Source organism: Suncus etruscus, chromosome 5 (assembly GCF_024139225.1).
Source record: "Suncus etruscus isolate mSunEtr1 chromosome 5, mSunEtr1.pri.cur, whole genome shotgun sequence".
NCBI classification, from domain to species: domain Eukaryota; kingdom Metazoa; phylum Chordata; class Mammalia; order Eulipotyphla; family Soricidae; genus Suncus; species Suncus etruscus.
In genome coordinates this window covers 4109461-4127345 of record NC_064852.1, presented here as the reverse complement: position 1 = coordinate 4127345, position 17885 = coordinate 4109461, and the positions used below count along the sequence as shown (strand labels likewise).

General features: G+C 43.7%; 1 protein-coding gene across 2 annotated transcripts in view; it reads right to left on the bottom strand.

Annotated features, from left to right (window-relative positions):
* BRINP1 (BMP/retinoic acid inducible neural specific 1) overlaps positions 1 to 17518 on the bottom strand; it is a 230000-nt gene extending 212482 nt beyond the window's left edge. Inside the window, exon 1 of one of the 2 annotated variants that reach the window (XM_049773819.1) lies at positions 17424 to 17518. The gene's annotated coding sequence lies outside the window, so the exon portion shown is untranslated. Of the gene's footprint in view, positions 1 to 15642; positions 15662 to 17423 lie in introns of those variants that run through there. The other variant, XM_049773820.1, reaches the window with a different exon arrangement.
* Positions 17519 to 17885: the final 367 nt, after the last annotated feature.

Sequence of the window (17885 nt, the reverse complement as noted above, 5' to 3'; positions counted from 1 at the left end):
CGGGTGTGACCCAAAAACCACACACACACACAGACACACAAAATAATTATAAGGATTCTAATCCTTCTACCTCTGCTCTTCTAGCTGGGAGCTCAGTGATTAAATCAGATGAGCTAGGGCCATGTTTTTGTCAACAACTGTTTCTTTATTTTCCTTTTTGTTTCGTTTTTGTACCACACCCGGTGATACTTATGGGTTCTCCTGGCTATGCACTCAGAATTCCCTCCTGGCTTGGGGGACCATAAGGGACACCAGGGGATCAAATTGAGGTCCATCCTAGGTCAGCCAATGCAAGGCAAATGCCCTACCGCTGCGCCACAACTCTGGCCCCTCAACTACTGTTTCTTCTAGTTGGAACGTGACGTGTTCAGGTCGACCCTTCCTTCCCATTAATATGATCACTTAACCCAGACTTTGAAGGGTGACTTTGAATTTGCATGCATCCACTTCTGAGACTTTTCTCTGAAAACATGATCCACAATGGGCCCCCTTGAATACAAATTCCTACTTTCTTGAATCCATTTATTTGGTATTGGGAAATTAAACACCATGAGTTGTTATCACACACCAAGACAATCTCATCTCTGCCTCTCTGTCCACTAATACCTTAGAAGTTGTGCCATACTCATTTACAATTACCCAAAGAACTAAATACAATGATTTAATTGGGGGGGGGGAATCTGTCATTTGTAAACCCATGATGAACTCTGTTTAGAGTTTAAACCAATAGCTTTTATTTTTAAGCCCAGGAAATCTTTATTTAAATCTTATGCAAAATAATAACAATGCAAAGATGTTACAGTGGATCTGTTCTGCTCTAGATACCATGATGGAATGAGCTTCAATACAATCACCTGCTCAATCCTTCTTTACATCAATTGAAAGGCCTTATGGGATCCTTACAATGTCCATTGAATCTCAATCTTCTATTTTATTAATGAAGAAACTGAAGTCCAAACAATACATACTGTTGTTGTTTTGGGTCCACACTCAGAGGTGCTCAGGGCTTACTCCTGACTCTGCATTCATGGATCATTTCTGATGGTCTCATCTCAGTTAAAGCTATAGCTTTCACCCCCATACAACCTCTCAGATACGAGACCCATCATCCTTTCGTCCAGCCCCAACCATTTTCTGACAGTGAGGATGAAAGCAGAGTTAAAGATTTCTGATTCTCAAGTGTTCACTAATGTTAAACTTTCCAAATCTTAGTACACAATTTTTTCTTTTCAAGAATGTGAAATGACTTCAAATGATATAAAAGCAATGATAGTTCTTTGAAGGGTGTGCTAATCACTTTGGGCTGTATTGGAAAGCATGACTTAAGAAAATTTTGGATTTTTATAAGTATTATTGTTCAGGGTCAAGTAAACTAAAAAAAAAAAAAAAGAAAAAGATAAAAGAAAACATAAAAAGGAAAACAAGCAGTGCTGGCGGGGATGTGGAGAGAAAGGAACTCTTTTTCACTGCTGGTGGGAATGCCGTCTAGTACAACCTTTATGGAAAGCGATATGGAGATTCCTTCACAAACTGGAAATTGAGCTTCCATACGATCCAGCTATACCACTCCTAGGAATATACCCAAGAAACACAAAAATACAATACAAAAATCCCTTCCTTACTCCTATATTCATTGCAGGGCTATTTACAATAGCCAGACTCTGGAAACAACCAAGATGCCCTTCAACAGATGAGTGGCTGAAGAAACTGTGGTACATATACACAATGGAATACTATGCAGCCATCAGGAGAGATGAAGTCATGAAATTTTCCAATACATGGATGTACATGGAATCTATTATGCTGAGTGAAGTAAGTCAGAGGGACAGAGAAAGACGCAGAATGGTTTCACTCATCTATGGGCTTTAAGAAAAATGAAGGACATTTTTAACAGTATCTCAGAGACAAGAGAGATGAGGGCTGGTAGGTGCAGCTCAGGACATGCAGCTCATCACATAGAGTGATGAGTGCAGTTGCAGAGATGACTACACTGAAAACTACACTGAAAATTCATAAAATGTGAATGAATGAGGGAAGTAGAAAGCCTGTCTCGAGTACAGGTGTAGGGGGGTGGGGAGGAGGGAGATCTGGGAAATTGGTGGTGGGAATGTTGCACCGGTGAAGGGGGGTGCTCTTTACATGACTGTAATCATACAACTATAATCATGTTTGTAATCACGGTGTTTAAATAAAGATAAAAAAAAAAGAAAGAAAGAAAACATCTGGGTTCATTTAAACTTCATTTAGCGCAAGGGACTCAAAAATTTAGTCACTCCATTGAAGCATTAACCTATTTTGGATCTTTTTACCTACCAAGAACTTCATACTGATCCCTCACATGCTACTATTAAATTATTCATTATTCAAATAACATAACTTCATTAGAGAAATTGCAGAAAGTATATGTAAAATAAAAGAGAATGACTCTCAGCCAAAATCCAAAGAAAAATATTCAAGTATTAAGAGACATTTTGTATAAAGTTATGCCATGGGGCCGGAGCAGTGGCACAGCGGTAGGGCAGAGCCAAGAGTAACCCTTGAGTGTCACCAGGTGTGCCCCCCCCCCAAATAAAGTAGTTATGCCTTATACAATTATTTTTGCCTTCATTTTTTAATAGTTTGCTTCAGGGGCTCAGGCATCTGACAGATGGTATTGGTGTTAGGGTTCTAGCCTTAACTTAGAAAGAACTGATACCAGTTCAATCCCCTGCAATGCATTTGGTACTTTAAATGTAGAGTCTGGAGTAAGTCCTGAGGACTAGTAGATGTGATCCCAAAACATAACAAAATAAAATATTCATGCCAAGGTTTCAATGGGTTCCATTTCTTAAGCACATAAAATATCTGTGGTGTACTATTAAGTGCTTCCTCATCATGATATTCATTCTTATAGAAAACAATCAGAACCTTATTTTTTACAGGTGATGTTCACTATTTTCATTCCTTCTAATATTTAAATGGATGCCATGAAGGTTATTCCAAATCACTGCTGATACTCCATAATATACTTGGTTCTATTGTCTTTTCCCTCATTTTCCCTAAATATCCTGATAAAAAAAAGTCTTTATTTATTACCTATCTGTGCACATGCAATTGATTTGTTCCTTAGGGCGAAGAATTTATTGGGGCTGAAGCAGGTACAGAAGAGAATGCCTTGCATGTGGCCAACCTGGAATCAATTGCCTGTACCCCAGATGGTCCCCCACACCTGCCAGGAATGATCCTTAAGTGCACAGCCCCATGAACCACTAATACTGGTCATACTCCAAACAGGGGTCCTCAAACTTTTTAAACAGGGGGCCAGTTCACTGTCCCTCAGACCATTGGAGGGTCTGACTATAGTAAAAACAAAACTTATGAACGAATTCTTATGCACACTGCATAGATCTTATTTTGCAATGAAGAAACAAAACAGATACAAATACAATATGTGGACTGTGGGCCATAGTTTGAGGACCACTGCTCCAAAACAAAACAAACAAAAAAAGCATTTAAAATTTTTAAATATGGAGGGGCTTGTACCATCTTTTAAATGATAAGACAGTGACAGAGATAATGAGTGACAAAAGAAGATATTAGGTCCCTGGCATTTCTTCTCCCCGACTGCCCAGCTGTTTAATCACTGTGGATCCCCTATGTCCTCACTGTTCCTAGAATGCACTCAGACTTTCTCACCTCAATTTCTTGACCCCTGCTACTCTATTTTTGCTGGCATGTCCATGTGATCCCCATTCTCCCCCATTCTCTTTCATGCTGCCGCCAGATTGGTCTCAATGCTGAAACTTGAGGGAAGATATTTTTGTTCACTTGTCCAAAACAACTAGACCCCTCCCACGAATACCACCCACCATCACTACTATACTCATTTCCACCTAAAATGCCGGCTATTTACTTTCTTGTATTTATTATCTTCTCTTTCACATAATACCAGCTCAAAGAAGGCAAAGACGTAGTTTTGTTCACCCTTCTATTTACCGCTTTGAGAACAATGCTGTACACAATAGAAGGGCCTGTGAGCAATGTTTGTTTGCTTTTGAAATGGAAGAATAAAAGCTGCATTTCACAAAGGCTGTGTGCAACTTTTGTGTCCACCAATGCCACAGACAGTGTCTTTTTCTCTGTGTTCTTGCCAAGAACTAAATGCTGCGATTAGGGAAAACAAAACTTGGAAGATGCTGTGAACTATCTAGGGATCCTGGATGCTTAGATTTCTTATTTATTTATCTATTTATTTTGGAATTACACGTCTTTCACAGTTGTGTTTCAGGCACATAGTGACAGTGAATTAGGGCCATTCCCACCACCAGTGTTGACCTCCTTTCTCCATAGTTCCCAGCATATCTCCCATATCTCCACCCTTAGCCCTCAGACTGCTAGTGTGATAGGTCCCTTTAGAGTATAACTTGTCGTAGTTTGGGTCTCTTGCTTCTATTGTCATTGATTTTGGTTTTGGTATTTAGGTCTGGTCATTTTTTATTTCCACTCAATGCTCATGAGACTGCTGTGCCCCTGGTACCTTTCATGGATGCTTAGTTTTCCATAGGCTTGTGCTATTAGTTAGAATCCCCATTCCTATATAGTATATACCATTCTAATTTTAGATGTCTTGTCTCATCTCTGGGCTCATTTCATTAAGAGAGAAGAGTTCTAACTCAGAACCTTTAGGCTTATGCCCAGTCTCTGTTGTCCTTTTTCTTCTTCATTTAATTTCAGTAATGTTAAACAGTCCTTTTTCAATATGTATATGTGTGTATGCCTATGTATGGAGAGAAAGAGATTGTGTGATGTTTCTATATCTATCTATCCATAAATAGATTGAGACATATTCTTGTAACATCTGGCTGTTTTCATTCCTACCACCTCCGCCCTGTTATTTCCTGAGCTGCTTCTAAGAGTGATGCTGTTATCAGTCATAACTTTGATTTTTTCCTTTCTCAAGAAAAGGAAAAACTTTTTGGCTCTGGATTCTGGCCCTGGAGCAAGTTCTCCGACTACTGGTCTTGCTCACGGCAACACTTGAACTTCCACCACTTCAGGGTGCAAATAAACAAATTCCTGTCAAAAACGTTGTAAGGTTAAATAACTATTCTAAGAGGCTATGAAACTGGCAGCCAGAAAACACTGATGAGTGGAAGAGATTCATGGGAGTGAGAGATAAAGAGGAAAAGAAGAAAATGCAAATTAACTATATATTTCACCCTGGTGCTGCCCTATTATCTCCTGGAACATACAAAATGAATTCACTTTTCAATTAGACATGGTAGATCCAGGCCAGAAGGAATGAAGGAAGATTTGCAACAAAGGTTTTGACCTAAGAGAAGAGAGAGAAAGCAATGATAATCAGCCTTGACTTAGGAGAAGGACACCCAGCTGCTATGGGCTGTAGAAAGCTCTAGAAGGATGCAGAGCTAGAAGAACAGAATACTCAGAGAGAACTTGGGCCATTTGGTGAATCATGTGAACAGTCTGAGGCCTGATACTATTGTTTTGTTTTGGTTTGATTTGGTTTGGTTTGTTTGAGGCATGAGGGGATGCTCAGGGGTTACTTCTGACTTTGTGCTCAGGAATCATTCCTGGCAGTGCTCAGAGGACTGAATATAAGGTGCCAGGGATCAAACCAGGCTTGAACACATGCATGCCAAGTGTCTTCACCCCTGTACTACCTCTCTGGCCCCTGCTTTGTTGTTGATCTTGGGGGAAATTCTCATAACTCTAAAGCTACAAAATCTTTCATCTGGAAAATGCAGAAAATTATGGCAGGTAAAGAGTAACACTGAAGGTTCGATGAAATACAGTGTTTAGATACATAAACACTTCATTAGGAATACTATTTTATTTTATTTTACTTTGAGGGCCACACCCAGTAAAGCTCAGGGATTATGCTTGGCTTTGCACTCAGAAATTATTCCTGGTAGGCTCAGGAAACCATATGGGATGCTGGGAATCAAACCTGGGTACATCCCAGGTCAGCTGTATGCAAGGCAAATGCCCTACTACTGTGCTATCTCTCTAGCCAAGGAATTCTTTTTTAAAAATGAGGAAGGGGGGCCGGACTGGTGGCATGAGTGGTAAGACATCTGCCTTGCAGGCACTACCTAGGACAGACTGTGGTTAGATTCCCTGCTGTCCCATATGGGCCTCCAAGCCAGGAGCTATTTCTGAACACATAGGCAGGAGTAACCCCTGAGTGTCACCTGGTGTGCCCCTCCCAAAAAAAATGAGAAAGGGGATGCTGAGAATTCTGGTCCACAGGGGCATACTGCATGTCACTGGGCTCCCATAATCACCTGCTAAATACCATGATCATGGAAATGGGAAAATCAAATCAAGAGTGCACTGACATGAGCCATATGCTGGGGAGCTAACTCCTACTCAAATATGTCTTGATTTGAAAGAAAAACTGCTTCTACAAAGTCTGAGAAGGGCTAGAGATATAATGGGATGGGTAAGACACTTGCGTAAAGCTGACCTGTGTTTAATCCCTGTACCCCATATGGTCTTCCAAGTCCATTGGGAGTGATTCCTGACTTCAGAGCCAGGAATAAGCCATAAGTAGCCCTGGGCATGCTCCCCCCCCACCAAAAATAAAAAAGAGAGAGAGAGAAAATATGCAAAAGGCTGTTCAAACTATGTTAACTATGACTTTCAATTTAGATAGGTAATAACTATATCTAATAAGACCATTTCTGACCATGGTTAATAGCTTGTTTTGAAATTTTCTCTGCCCCTTTCTCTTCTTTCAATCTCTTCTTCATTGCTCATCTCACATTGCCACATGGAAGGACAGGAAAGATTGTGAAATGAGCACACTTGTTTGTGAGTATGCCTCAAGCTGATTAATGATCTTTTTTGCTAGAGGCCTTTTTCACTTGAAGAACATACTTGGAGGCATGAGCTGTATAATCTGACATATCTGGGGAAAATCATAACACAAGTCATTGTAGGTGTGTGCAAGTTAGAGGTATAGCCCTTGAATTCCACAATAATGTGAGCTAAGAATAAACCTATTTTTGAAGAATTCTCCTCAAAAAAAATTAATAATAGATAGTGCTTTAGAGGATGTGTACTGTTGGAAGTACCTATCCTAAAAATTCATTAATTTACAACAATAGCTTATTATGAGGAGTTAGTCTTGTTTCCTTTTCACACTGAGGTAATGATGCAGGAGTGTTTGGTAATCTGGCCAAGAACAGAGTTGAGCTATCACTCCAATCCCAGCAGCTAAGCTCTAAGTATATTTTCTTTTTATTTTATTTATTTAATTTGGGGTTTTTGGCCATACCTAGTGGCACTCAGGGGTTACTCCTGGCAGCCTCAGGGGACCTATGGGATTCTGGGAATCAAACCCAGGTCTGTCCTGGATCTGCCACATGCAAGGCAAACACCCTACTGTTGTGCTATCTTTCTGGCCCCTTTAAGTATATTTTCAGATCAGACAAAAAGAATCCAAATCCTTGATTCAACAAAGAGTCATTGTGTGACTCTGGGTAAGTGCCAAGATACTGCACCTCAATTCCTTCATCCTGAGAATGAGGTCTGGCAGTCATCTTCATGAGCCCCTTGAGAAAATCCAAGGAGAGTTCTCCATCGAGGACCCATGGCAGTATAAGGATGATGTGACATGCCTGGCACATCCTCTCTTCAAACCCAAGAAAGAATTTATAATGGTGACATTTCAGCCATCTCGAAGTGCTGCAGTTGAAAGATTGTTCCAGAACAGCCACAAATGCTGCCCTAGACTCTGCCTAAGTGAGTAAGTAATTCTCCCTGTCAGGAAAGAGAGTTCAGTAGAACTGTGGCTGCTCTGGTCACTTTTTTCTGGAATCAGTCGTGAGGCTTCTGTTGCCTTTAAATAATTCTGCCCATATTCTATAATTCAGAATTAAAAAAAAATCAGCTTGAGACCTGTCCACTTGTCTTGTCTTGACTGCATAGGATAGTGACATCTTTAAATTGACATCTCATACATCTGAAAAAATGCCCCAACAACCAATCCCATTCCCCTACCTAGTAATCGTTTTTTTTTTTGTTTTTTTTTTTTTTTTTTCAATTGCACCTCTCAATATATCAGACACTGGTTTTCTTTTAAGGGTCCCCATATTGTGGGCAGATTTTTTATAGTGTTAGCCAAAACCCCATATAAGACCCCCAGTGGTAACTCAGAACCCATCATATATCATGAGAAATCATGTTTATGCAGATGGAAATGTACTTACTGAAGGGAAATGGCATGGCTGACCCATACTTCTCAGCATGCTCCTCCAGGTTTATCTCACCTGTGTTTCTGGAGTTTCTCAGAATCCTACAGCTCACCCATATTTTCTATTCTTTTGCAGACTGCAAATTATTAGAATGGGGACATAAGAATTGACCACTTGGAAGCTTGGGGTCTTCCAAAAGCCAGAATCTCATAGATAGATGTCTGTCTTTCACCCGTCTGACTTGGTTTATAACCTGATCACATCACCCTCACATCACATCACTCCCCAGGAACTATTCTATCTCCCAGAAGTTCCTATTGGCTACTTTTCAGGACTTCTGAAAAGCTGGATAAATTATATGTCAGAAACCCCTTGGGGACAGTAGTGGGTTAACTATTACAAAGGTTTCGAGCTGTTCAGATGAATCATTTACGCGAAGCCCTGCTGTTCTGACCTTTTCGGTGTACACAAAAATGACTGAATCTTGCTTTGCTTAATTGCCTTATGAATCTCCTTCCTCACCCTTGGGAACGGTTTCCTAGCTGTTCCCAAGATGGCTCCAACATGGTCCAAGCCAGCTCTGCCCCTCTGAGAAAAGTATTCGTGATCCCAGAACAAGATTTCCTCACAATGATGTCACCAAGCTTTCCCACCCTCTGTATTGTTTGTCCCCCCCCCCACCACTAAAGACCATAGAGGCTGACAATTGACCAGTCACAACTTTCTCAACTTAGGATCTTATTCTGTCCTTTGCTAAAGCTACTTGAAACCTCAAAATTTTTTTTTCCTTTGAGAGATAGATTCCCCCCTCACCCTCCTATGTTAAAAAAAAAAAGGAAAATTAATTTCACTTTTCCTCAGCCTCATTATCTTCCTAATTGTCTTCTTTGCCCCCTCAGCAGCAAGTTCTGTCTATGGATTTAGAGGCAGCCTTTTTAGGCTGCTGCATTCCAGGAGGAGAGTGAGTTTCATGTCACCCTGAATCTCTCAGATATTAAGAGATAACTATTGTGGCTTCGCTAGCCCACTCAGCTAGCTGGTCTCCCAGTCACAGTCGGTGCTCAGAGGCAGGACTTCATTTCATGTTGTGTTATTTCATTTTTGTTTGGGAGTCAATTCCCAATGGTGCTCAGAGTTTACTCCTACCTCTGAGCTCAGGGATCCTTCCTAGGAGGGCTCCAGGGATCATTGTTGGGATACAAAGGCCAGAATCCAGGTGAGTTGCATGCCAGGCAAGTGCCTTACACATGCAGCATCTTTGGCCCTAGAGGTATTCATTTTTTTTAGAAGACATGTAAACTTGAAGAGAATCAGAAAGTCCAATCTGTGGGTGTCACTGTCTACTTGAATCAGAATGTCAACAGGCAACATTCACAGAGCTGGAGAAATCACATTGGTGAGGCAGGACAGTGTTTCGCTTCTCAATTTGAAAAGGCCAGACTGGAGAGAATCCAATATATTCTCTCTCTCTCTCTCTCTCTCTCTCTCTCTCTCTCTCTCTCTCTCTCTCTCTCTCTCTCTCTCTCTCTCTCTCTCTCACTAGAGTGAGACGCATGCAAAGCAAGTATCTTAACATCTGTAGTAGTATATTCACAAGTAGTGTGTATACACACACAAATGCATATATATTTGTTTTGGGGTCACACCCATTGGTGCTCATGAGTTACTCCTGACTCTGTGCTAAGACATTGCTCCTGGCTAGGGGGGACCCTATGGGATGCCGGGGATCAAACCTGGGTCCATCCTGTGCTGGCTGTGTGCAAGGTAAACACCCTGCCACTGGGCTATCACGCCAGCCCTAAGCAGTATATTCTTAAAGTGGTTCAAATAGACAGAAGTTAAGAGTCAGGACTAGAATCAAGAGCCCCCAAGTCCCTGTGTTCTTATGAAAAAAAAAAAAAACTGCAATAAATAGTGATGTGAAATTAAAAGATATAATCTCTGTTTTCTAAGACATTACTATCATGGCCCCCCACTCCCCCATCGCCTCTTCGGCATGTTCCTCTATTCTTTCTTTCCCCCAAACTCTCAGTGAACTTCTGAAATGACAACTATCAGTCAACTGAGCATAATTATGTATGGATCCGCAGAGCTTCTCTATTAAGACTGCCAGCACCTAGCAGGATTCATCACCAGACCCCGCGTCATTTTGTTCAAGGCCTTTGCCAGGCAAGATAAGCAATAAATATGTGCTGATCCAAACTGATTCTAGCTTTCATCCTTTTTTACTAGACTTCATTTCAATTACCTTCACCCCAGGAATTCATTCCTTTTCTTCTTTCCATCCATATCCCATCTCCAGCCACCACTGTCCCCCTTAAGATTTGGGTTCTTCCAGTGTGTGGCACTGACAGCATGACTAGCTGGTAAAAGAAGAATTTATTGCACTCGCTGATTAAAAATGGACAAGATGAAATTCCATCAAGATTCCTTACTGATGAGTTTCTGTCTGTCAGATCAGTCCTTAGACTATCTGCATTCCAACCAGGAAGATTTTCAAGGAGATGTTTAAAAATCTCAACCTTCTTCAACTAAGCTTTGCTTGTATCCTGACCCCTGCCCCATTTCCAATTTTCATCACTTGGGTCTTCTGATTCCAAATCTCAGTCCCACGCCCTTATATTTCCTGAACTTTCCACTGTTTGATGAATACATAGTCCTTTTCTTTCTCTCTGCTTCTAACACCTTCTCTGCTTTCCTCCACTCCATCATATGCATGGTTCCTGCATGTACATCTCACATACATGTTACATGCTTTTCATATGTTACATTGCAGCATCACCTGCATGTAAGTCTCTCTTATTAAATACATGTTAATGCACTGTCAGTCTCAGTTCTTATATCATCCCCAGAGAAGATTTTTCCTTACTCCCTTATATAGTTATAACATCTCTATGCCTATCCACTCTGTATCCCTAAGCAATACATTTCAGAAAATTTGCCACTTAAACTTTTTTTTTTTTTGGGGGGGGGGGGCGCACGGCAGCACTCAGGGCTTACTCCTGACTCTGCACTCAGAAATCGCTCCAGGCAGGCTCGGAGGACCCTATGAGATGCCAGGGATCAAACACAGTCTGTTCCGGGTCAGCCACGTGCAAGGCAAATGCCCTACCACTGTGCTTTCATTCCAACAGTGCCCTACTCTATCTATACTTTTTTAATTATCATTTTCATTCTTTATCCAGTTTTTATACATAAATAGTTTAGTGGGAACTAAACTCTGAACTATGTGAAGATTTCATGCTGCGCTTCAAGTGTCTAGATCTGTGTCATTCTACAAAATGGTCACTATCAACAGGTAATGATAGAAATTAGAAGAGATTAATTTTTTTTAGAAAACCTAAAGCCCAAGCTAAGCACTCACACAAATCCTATTTCAAGCACTCAAGAGACATATATGGCTAGAGACCATATTATTGGACACTCAGAGAACATACCTATCATCAGAGTCCAGTTGAGAAACTGGCGTAGAACAATGTTTGCAAACTAGCAGGCACCCAACCTATGTTAAATGAATGTTAAATAATGAATGTTATATAAATGTTAAATGAATGGCTGAATAGTTGAATAAATGCTTGCTTCGATAGTTTGTTCAATTTCACGTTGAACTTTCCTTCTGTGGCAACTCAACGAAGGGAGATGAACTGGAGGCCACACATAAGGTAACCTCAATTGTGGAGAAGGGCCCAACAAACTTACAGGAGTTAGGACTAAAAACAATAAATAGGCCATGGTCATCTGAAAAAGAATGCTTGCAGTGATCTTATTATGCTTTATAATATGTGAAGAATTGATCATTGGAAGAGACTCATACTTCTATTTTAGAATTCCAGAGGCTTATATTTAGAAGACTTATTTAGGGCCAAGATAAGAAAAGTATCTTTCAGAGTTCTCCATGTTTGTCATAGATTGGTTTATGTGACAATAGGTTTATGGTTGCAAAAAGTACTAAAAATGAGACTGAGTAACAATATTTTATGAAGAGAAACAAAAGAACTCTTGGTTCTAGAATAAGAAGAAAGGGCTTATGTACTGCAAAGGTTTAGAATAGATCATTTTTAAATCAAACCTCATAATATCAGTTTTAATGAGTGAAGAGTATGATCCCAGCAACAACCAGAATCTACTACATAAGCCCATTCTGTTGGCTGTCCATAACTGTTACCAATAACTCAGGTATCCACTGAAAAGAGCAGAGATGCTAAACCATAGAGGGCCTCCTTCAGCTGACATCCTCGTTTCCATGTTCTGAAACCTTGGGTGAGGGGCCTAACAAGAAAATATTCTACTTTCTTCTTCCATAAAAATAGACTACATCTCCCTCTTTGGATGGGAAGCTACGTTAAATGAGAGAAGAATATGAAAGATCTTGAAACATAGTAAGGAATGTTTACTCCCAAGCAGGACACAATTCTGCTTGTCTTTATCCTCATGGATGTCCCTACATTGTTGAATAGATAGCATGCTTTTTGGTGACCATGAAATGATGATGAGAGAAAGAGGAGAGGGACACCGAGAGAGTTATGGGGACCATCTCAAACAGCAGACAACCATATGGAAACAATATTTGTCATTCCTGAGTGATAGACACTTTTACAGTATCCAAAAGGGCGAGTCAGACCAAAACTCAAGAAACTATAAAAGGGAGCAAACAGAGGCTTAAATTACAACAATTCCATAACATTCTATCAGACTAAATGTTATGAAAGAACAGAGGAGAGGGGCCGGGCGGTGGCGCTAAAGGTAAGGTGCCTGCCTTGCCTGCGCTAGCCTTGGACGGACCGAGGTTCGATCCCCTGGTGTCCCATATGGTCCCCCAAGCCAGGAGCGACTTCTGAGCACATAGCCAGGAGTAACCCCTGAGCGTTACTGGGTGTGGCCCAAAAACAAAAACAAAAACAAAACAAAACAAAACAAAAAAAAAGAACAGAGGAGAAAGATATTTCATTCCAAAATAAGATTATGAAAGAAATCTTGGGCATAAATTTGAGCTAAATGTTGGCATATAGTAGGAAATTTTTTTTTAATTTGAAGTTGAGTTATGGAGGGTGGAAACATTAAGGCATTGCTTAAATAAAAATAAATAAATAAATAAAAGAGGACCACCTATACTAGCAGCCTGGTGGGGGAGTAAAAGTGGGGGTATGGGATATATGCTGGGAACAGGGGTGGAGGGAGGACAACATTGTTGGTGGGAATGCCCCTGATTCAATATCACTATGTACCTAAAATATTACTGTGAAAGACTTGTAATCCACTTTGATTAAAATGAAAAAATTTTTTTAACCATGTCAAAAAAAAAGTGTTAAGATTACAAAAGACTAATTAAGTCATTTGAGAAATGATATTTGAAAATCTCTCCTTGTCACACTTCCCTTGACCCCAGTTGACTTTAATATGATTTCTATGAGTTTATGGCGAAGTTGGGTGACATATGGTAGGAAACGTCTCCCATTAGTGGTCTACTCAGATTATATGAACCAAGGATTACATGCAAGAAATTAGAACCGGACAAGATAGAAGCTGCAAATGAGAAAAAAAAAGTCCATTCTCTCAACTGAAATCCTCTTAGGCAGAGAAACCTTTGCAAAGAAATGGTTGACTTTGTGTTCAACAGCAAAAAAAAAAAACAAAAACAAAAACAAAAACAAAACAAAAATGGGTCAGTACTAGGTAAGGTGTTTCACTTGAACTGACCAGGGTGGAATGCTTTTAAGGTCCCCACTTGCTTTTCTAATATTTTCATTTCAGCCTGCGCTGGGCCTTCAAAACTCAACAGGGGGCCAACAGCTGATTTGGAATCTCATGCCTGCTTCTCCTTGGTTGAAATGGAGTCACAGCTCCCTCTTCTGGGAGCTGGCATGATTTCCAGCCCCGAAAAAAAATTGAAAAAAAAAAAAAAAAAAAACCAGCGTGGAAAAAACTCCAATGCAGATGGAGCCAAAAGCTCCGTGTTCTTTTCCTGTGCTCCCAAACACACATCTAGAAGTCAGGGACCACGGTTCTTTGTGGCTCTCATTCTGGCTTCTCAAAGTCCTATCTTTCAGGGAGGTATGTTTCCCCCATTTCTAGGCTATGAAGCCTCACGCTAGGGTAGCTGATTCCTTGAGAAAGAGGTATACAATTAAGTGCAAAGAGTGCAATTCTTTATTAGGATCTAGAGCCAGAGAAAGAAATTCCTGGAGCCACAGTACAGAGGTGTGTAAGAGCGCATGCATGTCTCTCTGTGTGACTGTGAAGGTACTTGGCACTGCCATATAGCTTTTTGTTCAGGAGCGAGAATATTCTTAATATAAAGAAATTAACTTGCCTGAAATATTTGCAGTGGTAGATGAGTGTATACTCTGCTTTCTGGAAAGCAAAACGTTATCTAATAGAGGTCAGGAACAGTTAAGATATTCGGTTGGTTTCTATCAATCGTGGGCAATATTGAGTTTCTGCTTATATGGAATTCTCTGAAAGTATTAGAAATAGACTATGTTCTCTCTCCCTCCTTCTCTCTCTCTCATGTGTGTGTGTGTGTGTGTGTGTGTGTGTGTACATGTGTTTCTGGAACACTGATTGGTTTTATCTATCTCTGAAATGAGAAGTTGAATGAGAAGACAAGGGATTGTCTTGGAAAGGAATCAGGCTAGATATAGATAGCAATCACTCATAAGCAGTGTGGCAGAGTGGAAAGAACATGGAGGGAGGGAGGTTGCCATCATGTCTTCTAGCCTTGAGCATGCCACCACTTTCACCCAAAAAAAGCTGGGCAATGCTCATCCGCTCCCCAGGTCACAAAATCACAAAATCAAGCCTGTCTGCTGTAGAGTCTGAATTGAAAACCAAATCAAATGAGAGCTGTTCCTACAGTGGGGGTCTCTCCCTTTGCCCTTCTAATCCTTAACCCCCAAATAAGCCAAATGAGTGTCCCCAAAACAGATTCCTGGTGTTCAGTCAGCCGAAAGGCTTCAGCCTCAGGTCTCAGCCTCTGGCCACTGACTGGGGTTTCTGCAAGAGCCTGCAGGTAGCACTGGCACCCACTGCCAAGACAGGTTCCTGCAAAAACATGCTTTTCCTTTTATCTCTCCACAGAAGATAAATATGTGCATATGTAAAAAAAATTTCTCAGAGACAAGTAGATATTAGTACGCCTCCCCAACCCGCCAAGGCCTTTTACAGTGGCCCCGGTCCCAGCCAGCCCAGGTGGATAGGCAGTGAGGATCTGAGCATCTCTGCAAACCTCACTGGCTGCCTGCGAGAAGCACCGAACGGCTGCCTCTTACCTTGGGAAAGTAACAGATGCTGAGTCTGGAAGCCATGCTAAACAGCAGTAAAACTCAGCATTTTTTGCTGAGTAGGACCAGCCTGGGAAGAGGCAGCCAGGAATCGAATCAATGGCTGGCCCCAGAGTCCAAAGCAGCTGGACCGAGGGCTGGGCAAGCCAGGGGGGACTCACCTAAGGAGAATCCGAGGAGAGGGAGGAGCGCGAGCAAGGGGGACTTAAGCAGAACTGTCTTTCTCTCTCCCTGAGGTCCTTCTCCCCCACAGCCCCTGCCTCCTTAGTTATAGGTGGGGGGGGGCAAGCAAGAGATGGCAGGTGCAGAGCCACACAGTTGAAGTCAATGGTTGTCATATTCTGCCATATTTCACACACACACACACACACACACACACACACACACACAACCCATAGCCAAACTGAGATGGGAGATGCAAAGCCACCCAGCTTAAGTCAATGGCTGTCAAGTTCTGCCATGTTTTGCCCCATACACACACACACACACACACACACACACACACACAAAAGAAACTGGAGGACTGCCTCAGTGAACATATGCACAAATACCCTCTGGGTTCCTTCTCTTCTCCAAGCACCCTACCAACTCTAAGGATGGAGGAGAAACAGTTTAGGGGCGAATTCTCTAGGGGGGCTTTCCAGCCAGTCTGAAATGGGGGACAGGGAGGAGGAACGTGACTTAGGGAAGTGGTCCATCCATCTCTTTCACAGAACCCGGAGTAGCCCCCAGATGAAATTTCCTCTGGGATTCAGTGGATGGAAACAGAGGTGGGGATGGATGAGCAAACCTCAAGGACTCTTTTGGCTTTCCCAGAAGGAAGAGAACATGCAAACTTGCCTGGATCCTCCCTAAAAGCACCCCCCCATCCGAAGCAAAGGTGCCTTGAGGATGTCCAGGATCCACACATCTGAGGCCACCCAAAAGTCCTCCTAGAGCCCCAGAGAGAGAGAGACCCCCAACATTGAGTCCCTTTTCTCTTCCCCAGTCACCCACCCATCAAGCACCCTGGAGTCTGCCCAGTGTGGGTTTTCAAGCCACAGTGTCTCAGCCATCAGGCTTTGGCCAATGGCCCCCAACCCTCTCTCTCTTCTCTTGGATTAAAGTGCATTTCTAAGTGCAGCAAGTCTCCATCATTTTGGAGGCTTCGTTTCTCCTTCAAGGAGGGGGGGGAGCCAACATGGGGTGCAATTAGGTCCCGCAATGAGTCCCACAATTTCCTGCAAGCGAAGCCTGATGCCACCCACCCCACAGCTCCCAAAGCAAGTCCACAGCGGGTCTCCCCATGGCTACGTGATGGATCCAGTAGGAAGGACCCCGATGCATGTCAGCGGGAAAGAACCCATGAGAACAGAATTAAAACACACACACACACACACACAGACACACACGCGTGTGCAAACCCATGGCGCCTTAAATAGGGGCTACGATCCCTGATCCCCCTTTTCCGGACCCACACAGACACACACAACACAGCGATGCCACAAACCCACGCATGCACATGACGATGCACACGCCAACCATCAAGTTGCCAACATGCAACACACACACACAGACACACACACACACACACACACAGAGACACACGTCGGGAGCGCGCTCGCTCAGCCAGGCAGGCACTTGCAAAGCAGAAAACCCTAAAAATGCGCATTTCCAAGCTGGGCGCACCCCGGGCATGTCGGGGGGGCCCGCAAGTCGACACGCACTCGCAGCAGCGGGACCCACTCGCTCCCCCCAGGCCTGCCCGCCCTTCCCGGGGTCCGGGAGCACTTTGCGGGGGTCCCCCGCTGGCGGGGGCGCCCCGATGCGGTCCCAGGGTCCAAGGGCAGCTGCGCGGAGCTGCGGCGGAGCCCGAGCGGACCCGGGCCGGCCGGAACCGAGCCGAAGCGGACCGGACCGGCCCGGCCGGGACCGGGAGCGGGCGTGGGCCCGGGCTGCGTACCTGGCGCGCAGGTGGGTCGGGCGCGGGGGGCTGCGGCGGGGGCGCCCCGCGGCCGGCTCGCCTGGTCCCGGGCACGGCGCGGCCGCTGCAGGCGTGGGGCTCGCTGGCGCCCGGCAGCGCGGCTCATGCTCGGCCGTGCCGCTCGCGAGGCCGCCGGGCGACGACGGGGCTGCGGGCGCGGACGCGGGGGCCGCCGCGGCTCGGGACGGGCATGAGCCCGCGGCGCCGGACGGACGGACGGACGGACGGACGGATCCTCCGCTCCCGGGGCTGCCTCCGGGCTCCTGGGCTCGCGTCCGCGCCGCCGCCGGCCCTCGCTCGCCCGCCCGCCCGCCCGATCGCTCCGTGCAGCGGCGCGGGATGCAGCCGGGAGCGCGGCGGCTGGAGACTCACTGGCTGCAGGCGAGCGAGTGAGTCCGAGGGCGCCGCGGTCTCCGGGCGGGAGGCGGCGGGGCGGGGCTA